Source organism: Pseudophryne corroboree, chromosome 2 (assembly GCF_028390025.1).
Source record: "Pseudophryne corroboree isolate aPseCor3 chromosome 2, aPseCor3.hap2, whole genome shotgun sequence".
Classification (NCBI taxonomy): domain Eukaryota; kingdom Metazoa; phylum Chordata; class Amphibia; order Anura; family Myobatrachidae; genus Pseudophryne; species Pseudophryne corroboree.
Genome location: NC_086445.1, coordinates 878,738,941 through 878,751,426, shown reverse-complemented (window position 1 = coordinate 878,751,426; position 12,486 = coordinate 878,738,941). Strand labels below are relative to the sequence as shown.

The 12,486-nt window shown below is 47.0% G+C and overlaps 1 long non-coding RNA gene across 1 annotated transcript in view; it reads right to left on the bottom strand.

The window, feature by feature from the left end:
* Positions 1 to 12,486, bottom strand: part of LOC135051347 (uncharacterized) — a 182,084-nt gene that overhangs the window by 26,783 nt on the left and 142,815 nt on the right. Inside the window, exon 2 of the long non-coding RNA XR_010242197.1 lies at positions 11,801 to 11,879. This is a non-coding gene — a long non-coding RNA (uncharacterized LOC135051347). The remainder of the gene's footprint in view (positions 1 to 11,800; positions 11,880 to 12,486) is intronic.

Here is a 12,486-nt window from a genome sequence, read left to right as displayed (position 1 = left end):
TGTATGACATCACATCATCATGTGGTATTCTATAAGTCATGTGACAGGACCAGCAGTCAGCTGAGTACACTATCTAATACAAATAGGGGAAAATAGAGATGAAGTGGCCCAACACAAGTTGCATGACCATTTAAAAAAACAAGAAGTAATTCTTTTGGCAGCTATCACCACTTTGTGCCAAATGGCAGCCATCATTATATAGTTACAGAGATTTGCATGTTCGTGGGCATTTACACAAATGCAAATATCCCAGGACCAGGAGGTCGGAGAGTTTTGGGACAAAAATATTTTACTTAGTACAGTTTGGGCTACTTTACAGTTACACAATGATTACCTTACAGTATCTCACTTTTTAATGACTGAAAAAAGGTCCTAAATCTGAATAAAATATTTGTGAAATTATGAGCTTTCACAGTGCCACTATCCCATCTTAAAAAGAATTTCTTCATTTTTATTTTATATTTTTATTATGTGGGATGAACATATACTTTTATTTTTAATTTTACCTATTGTAAGCCTGAATTTTGCTGTTTGGCAACACAGGGAAAAAACATTTTTGAAACAAGTTATAGTCTCTGTAATACTAAGCCACTTTAAAAATGTCCTGGCATCTAGAGCAAAAAAAATGTGCTACGCAGCCACTCTCAGTCCTGAAGTCTGCAGGGGAGGAGGTTTGTGACAATCAGTGCAGGCAAGTTCAAATTAAAAGAAAAACATTAGGCAGAGGGTCATAATGGGACATGAGGGGATCACTGGGGAAAACCTATGGTAGGGGATCATAAAAAGAGCAGCTGGCGGGACGTGGGAATGAGCACCCAGCATATAGTGCATGAGCAGCTCCCCAACTGTTAAAAAGGTTTTAGATACTGTACCATGAATAAACTGAAAGATTCAGTGTAATCTAAAGGTGTGTACACACGGTGAGATCCTTGCTATGCACGATTTTGACTATGGGGTATATTCAATTGCAGTCGAAAGTTGCCGTCTGTCGGAAAGACAGCAGTTTTTGACTTTTTTAGGTCAGAAGGGGTTCTGACCTATTCAATAGACCCCAGAATTTTCCAACAAGTCGGGAATTCCGACTTGTTGGAAAGCACGTGGCTTGGCGGAATAGCCGCCAATCCGCATGCTTCGGTCAGAAACGGGGCCAAATCCGACAGGTTTTGGCCCCATTTCCGACAATCTCACTCCGACTTTCAAAAAAGTTTGGCCTGAGGTGAGGAGACGGGTGAGCAGGGCGGCGGGCTGCAGGGCACAGACAGGAACCTGACCGGCGTCCCCCCAGCCAGGCACCTCTCTCTCCCGGCAGCGCAGTGTGGCTGTGTGGCTTGCGGGGATCTGAGGCTCCCTCCAGCCCGTCCCTGTGATCTCACACATAAACGGCTGACTGCTGTCTACTGGCAGCAGCAGCACGGACATGACACCATTAATGGCCAAATCCGAAAGTCAGATTTGGCCGCATTGAATGTGCCTTGTCAGATCCATTCCGACAAATGCATGTCAGAATAGATCTGACACCAATTGAATATATCCCTGTGTGATTTCCCTGTGATGCCACTATCAAGGCACAAGATCTTGCTTCCTACTTCAAGGAGAAGATTGATAAGATCCGAGATGAAATGGTATGGCTCTTCGGCAGCCAGTGACCTGCTCAGTTCTTTACCTGAACCCTCTGGCACTCTCTCTTCATTTGATCCCACAAATGAAAATGAAGTATCATCAGGGCTGGATCTAGACTTTGTGGCGCCCCGGGTGAAAAATAGGGGCATGGCTTCACGGAGAAGGGGCGCCCCCTGTAGAGTTGTGCCCCCAGTAAAGTTGTGCCCGCTAGTAGTGCCGTGCCCCCAGTACTGTGCCCCCTGTAGAGTTGTGACCCCTATTGCGCCATGCCCCCAGTACTGTGCTCCCTGTAAAGTTGTGCCCCCTAGTTGCACAGTGCCCCCAGTACTGTGCCCCTTGTAGAGTTGTGCCCCCTAGTTGCGCCGCTTAAAAATAAATAAATTAATACTTACAATCCCCGCTCCTGCTTCCTGATCGCTGCTGCCCTCCGTCTCCGGCCGCCGGCGCCGCTCATCTAATCTATGGGAGAGACGTCATGACGTCTCTCCCATAGCACCGCAATAGACACTAGAGGTCAATTATGACAATGCAGTGCATCTACCGAGCACCGGGGGCACCAGTAGTGGATTTTGCCACGGCGGCGGCGCCCTCCGGAAGGTGGCACACCGGTCAAAAATGCTGCATGCCCGTAGCAAGGTCCGCTACTGAGTATCATCACTCTTCTCATCCTGCTTCTCTACTACCTCGCTTCTTGATCCTTTAAGGGCCGTACACAATGGCAAATAATACTGCACAATATGAATGTTCTCATTCATATATCTTGCAGTGTGTAGGCACCAACGATTAACGATGCGCGGCCCCACGCTCGTTAATCGTTGGTGCCCCATCGCTTATGCATGCAGGCCAATATGGACGAGATTGTCCATATTAACATGTAGTGCTATGGAGCCGGGTGACGGGGGGAGTGAAGAAACTTCACTCCCCCTTCACCTTCCCCCCGCCGCCGGGTCGCCCGTCGGCCTTATCCACCGTCGGGCAGCTCGGCGGCGGATCTGCTAGTGTGTAGGGCCCATTACCCTCACAAATAAGGAAAGCTCTGTCTCTGGTGCTCATCCCTATCTTAACTAACATCTGTAATCTCTCTCAACTGGTATTTGTTCTTCACTCTTCAAGCATGCAGTGATTACTCCCATTTTGAAAAAAACAAAATTCTGACGCTAACTCTGTCTCAAACGACCGACCTATCTCTCAGCTCTCTTGTCTCTCTAAGCTACTTGAGAGACTTGCCAACTCACACACTTTCTTAACTCACACAATTTATTGGACCCACTTTAGTCAGGCTTCCATTCCCAACACTCCACAGAGACAGCACTGACTAAAGTGGATAATGATTTGGTCACTACGAAGTCTAAAGGCCATTACTCACTACTTATACTTCTAGATCTATCTGCTGCCTTTGACACTGTTGACCACTCTCTTCTTATACAAACACTACAATCCCTAGGTCTTAAAGACACAGCCCTTTATTGGTTCCTATCCTACCTATCTAATCACTCCTTCAGTGTTCGCTTTTCTGAATCTACCTCCTCTTCGCTACCTCTTTCAGTTGGAGTACCGCAAGACTCAGTCTTGGGTCCTCTGCTTTTCTCTATCTATACCTCATCTCTTGGTAAACTAATCAGCTCTTTTGGATTTCACTATCATCTGTACGCAGATGATACTCAAATCTACCTATCCTCCCCTGATTTGTCCCTATCTGTACTGGGCCGTGTCACTGAATGCATATCTCCCATTTAATCTTGGATGACCTCTCGCCACCTCAAACTTAATATTTCAAAGACAGAGTTCATTATATTTCCACCAGCCAATAGTAGGTACCAATCTGATATCTCTATCACTGTTGAAAACTTGACAATCTACCCTACCCCACAAGCTCGCTGCCTAGGTGTCATCCTTGACTCTGATCTGTCCTTTGTTCCCTACATTCAATCTGTCTCAAAATCATGCTACATGCATCTAAAAAATATATCCAAAATATGACCATACCTTACACAAGACACTGCTAAAACTCTAATCCATGCTCTCATTATCTCCCGCATTGATTATTGCAATAGTCTCCTAACTGGTCTTCCCAAAACGAGACTCTCACCACTACAATCCATTCAGAATGCAGCTGCGAGGCTAATCTTCCTCGCTAGACGTTCATCGTCTGCAGATCCACTCTGTCAGTCCCTCCATTGGTTACCTGTATTCTACCGTATTCAATACAAAATACTTTTATTCACACACAAGGCCATTAACCAAACTATACCAATGTACAACATTTCTCTTATCTCAAAATATCTCCCAACCTGACCTCTTCGCTCTTCACAAGATCTGCGTCTCTCATCCACAGTCTTTACTCGCTCCCACTCACGATTGCAGGACTTTCATCGGGCTGCACCCACTCTGTGGAATGCCCTACCACATACAATAAGACTCTCCTCTATTCTCCAAACCTTCAAGCGTTCCCTGAAAACTCACCTCTTCAGGCAAGCGTATCAAATTCCAGAACCGCCCACGTAACTTTCATAAACCTTCCTATCAAATTGCATCCACTCTGTCACGATCCGGGTATCTGGACGCCATTTCTTACCCATCAGATGCCTCCTAAGGCTGGCTCAGCGCTCCAGGACCGGATTCCATCTGTTATCCTGATGTGTACATTCCTGTATCCTCTCCTGTCACTCTGGGACGCTGTCACAGTGGACGCCATATTACACCTGGCATGGCGTCTCCCGCGGCCTCCGCCGCCGTCCCTGAACTTCTGCATGCAGAGTGTCTGAGTGGCGATTACGTCAGCCGCGGCCTCCGCTGTGTCCGCGTGGTTGGATGTGCATCTGTCAGCCTGGCGCCTCCTGTCTCCGGTGGCCGGCGCCGCCATTACTGTTTTCATTACCACATGGATTACAAACCAAACTTCCCTCCAAGTGTCTGCATGGGCGCAGCCATCTTGGATTCTGTCAGCTGATCATTTCCACCAATCTGTTCTCAGTATTGATAATCTGCATAATTGCCTAGCCAATCCCTTCCTTGCTGCAGGTAAAAATACACTGTGCCTGAGCAAGGAAGGCGTCAGTGCTTTGGTTGTCAAACCTAGTTCCTGTTTGTCTCTCTCCTGTGATTGTCTTCCAGGTTCCAGCTCCTGTCTCAAGACTTCCTCCATAGAGACCCGCACCAGCATTCCACCTGCGGTGTAGCCTGACTCTCCAATCCATTGTGGATTCATCTGTTTCCAGCTACAACATTACCTGCTTCCAGCTCAGCTTCCAGCAGAGTACAGCTTCCCTTAAAGGGCCGGTGTCCTTTCTACACTTTACCACTCTCCACCGGTATTATTATTTCTCCGCTCTCAAGTTCTACATTTCAGTTCATATTTCATCGCTCCCAAGTTCATTTATTATTTAACTGGTTCCAGCCAGTATCCACTCCGTGCTAACAACAGTCTGGTTCCAGCCAGTATCCACAGCAGCTGTTTTATCTTCAGCAACCCAGCTTTTCCTGGAACACCAGCTGGCACAATCCTGGGTTATCTCCATTGCTACAGTCGGGCCTGGTAAGGACTTTCCATCTAGAAGATCATAAGAACTATCTCACACTACCAGTGCCCTGTGGCTCCTGCCATCCTGTAGTACCCAGGAACTGTATTTATTCTTTGCTGACTTTTACGTTTTCTTTTACTGCTGCTGTGTTGCGGAGTTGTCATAATAAACATCATTGACTTTTATCCAAGTTGTCGTGGTCACGCCTTCGGGCAGTTATTATTCATGTTACTTACATGTCCAGGGGTCTGATACAACCTCCCAGGTTCCGGTACATCTCAGCCCCTACAACTGAGGCTGCCTCCCGTCAGCTCAGGCCCTCAGTTGTGACAGTAAGCACTGACCTAATGAATCCAGCTGGAGACCAGGATCAAGCGGCCAGGCCGATGCAAGAACTGGCAGCCCGACTAGAACATCAGGAGGCTGCACAGGGCCACATCATCCGCTGTCTCCAGGATCTCTCTACTCGGCTGGATGGGATTCAGACAACTCTCCGTGGATCAGGCGCGTCTGGTGCGTCAACCACAGTGACCCCAGCTATAACCCCACCCACCTTACCCATTTCTGCTCCACGTCTTCATCTTCCAACGCCAGCAAAATTTGACGGATCTCCAAGATTCTGCAGGGGATTTCTCAACCAGTGTGAGATTCAGTTTGAGCTACAACCTGGCAATTTTCCCAGTGACCGTACAAAAATTGCCTACATTATTTCTCTTCTCAGTGGCTCAGCCCTTGATTGGGCATCACCGTTATGGGAGAGGTCCGACACCCTGCTATCTTCCTACACTGCCTTCGTGTCAACATTCAGGCGCATCTTCGACGAGCCAGGCCGGGTAACCTCAGCTTCATCCGAGATTCTCCGTTTACGCCAGGGGTCACGTACTGTAGGACAATATCTGATACAGTTCCAGATCCTGGCATCCGAACTGGCATGGAACGACGAGGCCCTGTATGCTGCATTCTGGCATGGCTTATCTGAGCGTATTAAAGATGAGTTAGCTACCAGAGACTTACCTTCTAAGTTAGATGAGCTAATCTCACTCTGCACGAAAGTTGATTTACGTTTCAGAGAGAGAGCAACTGAGCGTGGAAGATCATCTGCTCCAAAATCTTCTGCTCCTCCTCCTCGTCAACTGTCACCATCTAAAGATGAGCCCATGCAACTTGGCCGTTCCCGTTTAACTCCTGCTGAGCGCAGAAGATGTCTCTCCGAGTTTCTCTGTCTCTATTGTGCAGCTCCGTCTCACACCATTAATGCCTGTCCCAAACGTCCGGGAAACTCTAAATCCTAGCTCGCCAAGGAGAGGGCCGGCTAGGAGTAATGATCTCCTCTCCATCTCCTCAAGATTGTAATCTCCCAGTCTCGCTTCAAGTTGCTCAACGTTATCGGAACGTCATTGCCCTCCTTGATTCCGGAGCAGCTGGGAACTTTATTACCGAAGCCTATGTTAAACGGTGGTCCCTACCCACCGAGAGACTTCCTTCGTCCATTTCTTTAACTGCCGTGGATGGCAGCAAAATTTTTGATGCAGTTATTTCTTTAAGGACTCTACCAGTTCGTCTGAGAGTGGGAGTTCTTCATTCCGAACTTATTTCTTTTTTAGTGATTCCAAGAGCCACACATCCTGTGGTCCTGGGCCTTCCATGGCTCCATCTTCACAATCCTACAATTGATTGGACGACTACGCAAATCCTGGCATGGGGTTCCTCCTGTGCTGAGACATGTTTGTTTAAAGTATTGCCTGTCTGTTCTTCCTCCCCCAGGTCGTCTGATGTTCCTCCTCCTCCATATCAAGATTTCACGGATGTGTTCAGTAAAGCTTCTGCTGATATCCTTCCTCCTCATAGAGAATGGGACTGTCCGATTGATCTCGTTCCAGGGAAGGTTCCACCTCGAGGCCGAACTTATCCGTTGTCTCTGCCTGAGACGCATTCTATGGAGAAATATATTAAAGAGAACCTAGCAAAGGGGTTCATTCGACCTTCTTCTTCTCCAGCCGGCGCAGGCTTCTTTTTTGTAAAAAAGAAAGATGGTGGTCTGCGGCCGTGCATCGACTACAGAGGTTTGAACGACATTACCATCAAGAACCGTTATCCTTTACCCCTGATTACTGAGCTCTTTGACAGAGTTAGCGGAGCTACCATCTTTACAAAGCTGGACTTGCGAGGTGCATACAATCTCATCCGGATCCGTGAGGGTGACGAGTGGAAGACCGCCTTTAACACCCGTGACGGACATTATGAGTACCTCGTCATGCCCTTCGGATTGAGCAATGCTCCAGCTGTCTTCCAGCATTTTGTCAATGAGATCTTCAGAGACATTCTTTACCGTCATGTCGTGGTCTATCTAGACGATATCCTCATTTTTGCCAACGATTTAGAGGAACATCGTTTTTGGGTTAAAGAGGTTCTGTCCCGTCTCCGTGTCAATCATCTCTATTGCAAATTAGAAAAATGCGTCTTTGAAGTCAAGTCCATTCCGTTTCTAGGGTACATTGTGTCCGGTTCCGGACTAGAGATGGATCCTGAGAAACTACAAGCAATCCAAAATTGGCCGGTACCCTTAACCCTCAAAGGGGTCCAGAGGTTCTTAGGGTTCGCCAACTATTACCGAAAGTTTATACGAGACTTTTCCACCATTGTGGCGCCTATTACTGCTTTCACTAAGAAGGGTGCTAACCCGTCCAAGTGGTCTGAAGAAGCCATGCAAGCATTTCATCTTTTAAAACAAAGGTTCATCTCTGCGCCTGTTCTGAAACAGCCTGACATCGACTCTCCTTTCATCTTAGAGGTGGATGCCTCCTCCGTTGGAGTAGGAGCGGTGTTATCTCAGAGGGCTAAAGATGGCCATTTACACCCTTGCAGTTTCTTCTCCCGGAAGTTCTCCCCAGCTGAGCGCAACTATGCCATTGGCGACCAGGAGTTGCTAGCCATCAAGCTCGCTCTAGAAGAGTGGAGGTATCTGTTGGAGGGAGCTTCTCATTCAATCACCATACTTACAGACCACAAGAACCTTTTATACCTGAAGGGCGCACAATGTCTCAACCCTCGTCAGGCCAGATGGGCACTTTTCTTTTCCAGGTTCGACTTTAAACTCCAGTTCTGTCCGGGCTCTCAGAATCGCAAGGCCGATGCCCTTTCCCGCTCATGGGAGCAAGAAAATGAGTCAGAGTCTTCAGACAAGCATCCTATTATAAATCCGTTGGCATTCTCCACGGTAGGGATGGACTCTATGCCCCCATCAGGGAAAAGTTTTGTGAAGCCGATGCTAAGGAAGAAGCTCATGCATTGGGCCCATGCTTCCCGTTTTGCCGGACATACAGGTATCCAAAAAACCCTGGAGTTTATCTCTAGGTCCTATTGGTGGCCAACTCTGAAAAAGGACGTCTTGGAGTTTATTGCATCTTGCCCAAAGTGTGCCCAACATAAAGTATCCCGCCAGTCGCCTGCGGGGCAACTGGTTCCACTATCCGTTCCCCGTCGACCATGGACCCACTTGTCGATGGATTTCATTACAGACTTACCCATGTGCAACAAGTTCAATACCATCTGGGTGGTAGTTGACCGGTTCACCAAGATGGCACACTTCATTCCTCTCACCGGTCTTCCGTCAGCTTCCAAGTTGGCTCAAGTATTCATACAAGAGATCTTCCGACTCCACGGTCTTCCTGAAGAAATTATCTCAGATCGAGGAGTTCAATTCACAGCCAAATTCTGGCGAAGTTTATGTCAAGTCCTCCAAGTCAAGCTAAAGTTTTCCACGGCTTACCATCCTCAGACCAATGGTCAAACCGAGAGGGTGAATCAGGACTTGGAGGCCTTCCTCCGCATCTATGTGTCCTCCTCTCAAGATGACTGGGTTCAATTACTTCCCTGGGCCGAGTTCTGTCATAACAACCAGTATCATTCTTCATCTGCTTCAACACCATTCTTCACTAACTTTGGATTCCACCCTAAAGTCCCTGAGTTCCAACCGCTTCCAGCAACTTCTGTTCCCGCAGTGGATATCACCTTGCATCAGTTTGCCAATATCTGGAAGAGCGTACGATCAGCTCTGCTCAAGGCATCGTTCAGGTACAAGAAGTTTGCGGATAAGAAGCGTCGAGCAGTTCCTGCTCTCAAGGTGGGTGATCGGGTATGGTTATCCACGAAGAATTTGAGGTTAAGAGTTCCCAGTATGAAGTTTGCACCTCGCTATATCGGTCCTTTCAAGATTGAACAAGTCATCAATCCTGTTGCTTACAGACTCCAGTTGCCTCCCTTCTTAAAAATACCCAGGACATTCCATGTTTCCCTGTTGAAACCGCTGATCTTGAATCGGTTTCATTCCTCACTTCCTCCAACTCCGAAAGTCCAAACTCAACGAGGCGTTGAGTATGAAGTGGCCAAGATCCTGGACTCACGTCACCGTTACGGTCAACTACAATATCTTATTGACTGGAAAGGTTATGGTCCTGAGGAACGTTCATGGACCAATGCTTCTGATGTCCATGCTCCTGCCTTGGTCCGGAGATTCCATTCCAAGTTTCCTCAAAAGCCAAAGAAGTGTCCTGGGGCCACTCCTAAAGGGGGGGGGGGGTGCTGCTGTCACGATCCGGGTATCTGGACGCCATTTCTTACCCATCAGATGCCTCCTAAGGCTGGCTCAGCGCTCCAGGACCGGATTCCATCTGTTATCCTGATGTGTACATTCCTGTATCCTCTCCTGTCACTCTGGGACGCTGTCACAGTGGACGCCATATTACACCTGGCATGGCGTCTCCCGCGGCCTCCGCCGCCGTCCCTGAACTTCTGCATGCAGAGTGTCTGAGTGGCGATTACGTCAGCCGCGGCCTCCGCTGTGTCCGCGTGGTTGGATGTGCATCTGTCAGCCTGGCGCCTCCTGTCTCCGGTGGCCGGCGCCGCCATTACTGTTTTCATTACCACATGGATTACAAACCAAACTTCCCTCCAAGTGTCTGCATGGGCGCAGCCATCTTGGATTCTGTCAGCTGATCATTTCCACCAATCTGTTCTCAGTATTGATAATCTGCATAATTGCCTAGCCAATCCCTTCCTTGCTGCAGGTATAAATACACTGTGCCTGAGCAAGGAAGGCGTCAGTGCTTTGGTTGTCAAACCTAGTTCCTGTTTGTCTCTCTCCTGTGATTGTCTTCCAGGTTCCAGCTCCTGTCTCAAGACTTCCTCCATAGAGACCCGCACCAGCATTCCACCTGCGGTGTAGCCTGACTCTCCAATCCATTGTGGATTCATCTGTTTCCAGCTACAACATTACCTGCTTCCAGCTCAGCTTCCAGCAGAGTACAGCTTCCCTTAAAGGGCCGGTGTCCTTTCTACACTTTACCACTCTCCACCGGTATTATTATTTCTCCGCTCTCAAGTTCTACATTTCAGTTCATATTTCATCGCTCCCAAGTTCATTTATTATTTAACTGGTTCCAGCCAGTATCCACTCCGTGCTAACAACAGTCTGGTTCCAGCCAGTATCCACAGCAGCTGTTTTATCTTCAGCAACCCAGCTTTTCCTGGAACACCAGCTGGCACAATCCTGGGTTATCTCCATTGCTACAGTCGGGCCTGGTAAGGACTTTCCATCTAGAAGATCATAAGAACTATCTCACACTACCAGTGCCCTGTGGCTCCTGCCATCCTGTAGTACCCAGGAACTGTATTTATTCTTTGCTGACTTTTACGTTTTCTTTTACTGCTGCTGTGTTGCGGAGTTGTCATAATAAACATCATTGACTTTTATCCAAGTTGTCGTGGTCACGCCTTCGGGCAGTTATTATTCATGTTACTTACATGTCCAGGGGTCTGATACAACCTCCCAGGTTCCGGTACATCTCAGCCCCTACAACTGAGGCTGCCTCCCGTCAGCTCAGGCCCTCAGTTGTGACACACTCTGCACAGTCCACACATATCCTCACGTGTCTTCTCATCCTTCCTCTCGACACCGGTTCATCATTGCTGTATGACCATATCATAGAGCCCACCAAGAACCTTTGCAATCTGGTGGACAACTATGCAATAGATAGCACCTGTCCTTGTGTATCCATGCCTATTTCCCTATATTTTTTTTTTTTAATTATTAGTACCAGTTATTTATATAGCGCACACATATTCCGCAGCGCTGTATAAATTGTAAGCTTGCGAGCAGGGCCTTCCTACCTCTATGACTGTTTGATATTACCCAGTTTTGTTATATCATTTTTATTTCCAATTGTAAAGTGCAACGGAATTTGCTGCGCTACATAAGAAACTGTTAATAAATAAATAACTCCCCCAGAGCCCAGATAGCACAGATAGTACAGATTTTGTCTATGTACGGTTTTGACTAAGTGACAATTTTGACTATACTTTGTACTAGATAGTACACTAGATAGTCAAGATTGACTTTCCTACACAGTCTATCTAGCCTTGCAATACCGACCCCACGGGAGTGCGCATCGGGATCGAATCTGTATCGCAAGCTGCCTAACACCTTGAGATATGCACTTTATAGTCAAATTCGTACAGATTTATCTCACCATGTGTACACAGCTTATGGCTACAAGCTTCAGCTTGCCCTCTGGCAGGACATTCTGTGCTTGGTAGTTCTACAATACTGCAGAGCCAAATATGCCGCTTAAACTAAAGTGTCATGGCTGAAAGTCACCTACTTTGCATTGTATTCTGGTTGGTCTTCTTCACATCTGTAGCTTCTCGGAAGCAGTGCATCCATGTGGGAAGCTTGCAGCACTATACAAAACAAATAAGTTATGCAATCACAAGTCTGACAATTGACATTTAAAAAAATATTATTTATCATTATAAACTATCTTTTATAGCAATGTTATTTTGATACTACATGTGTAAACTAGCATCATGAAGTGATTAATATATAATAGTCAACGATTCAATTGTTTTGGGCTACTAAAAATCAAGTCTAAAATGGTCTTTTTAGACGCCCAAACAATTGTCACTATTTAGTTGTGTTTCACTGCCCATGCACATCACGCATGTCGCGCCCAAACAGACCGGGTTTATCAGCCTAAACGGCTAAACTCATCTAAACATCCTGCTTTGGGCGTCCAAACGGGCCCAAAGTGAGTTTCCACACATTTTTTCTCGCACCTCAGGAGCTGTGAGAAAAAAGGTCAGCCCCATGCCTTGGCGTTGTGCACCCCCTGGTGGTAGAGGCAGGGAAAAACAATTGAATCGGCCCCAATAAGTCATTTTGTAAATGTATGGGGTTTTATTCATTTTATTTCTGAAATCCATGTCAAAGATACCGGGATCAATATAGCATAAATGGCTCTTTGTGGTAATATATAAATAATCTGTATTGCCACTAATCACAAAGATA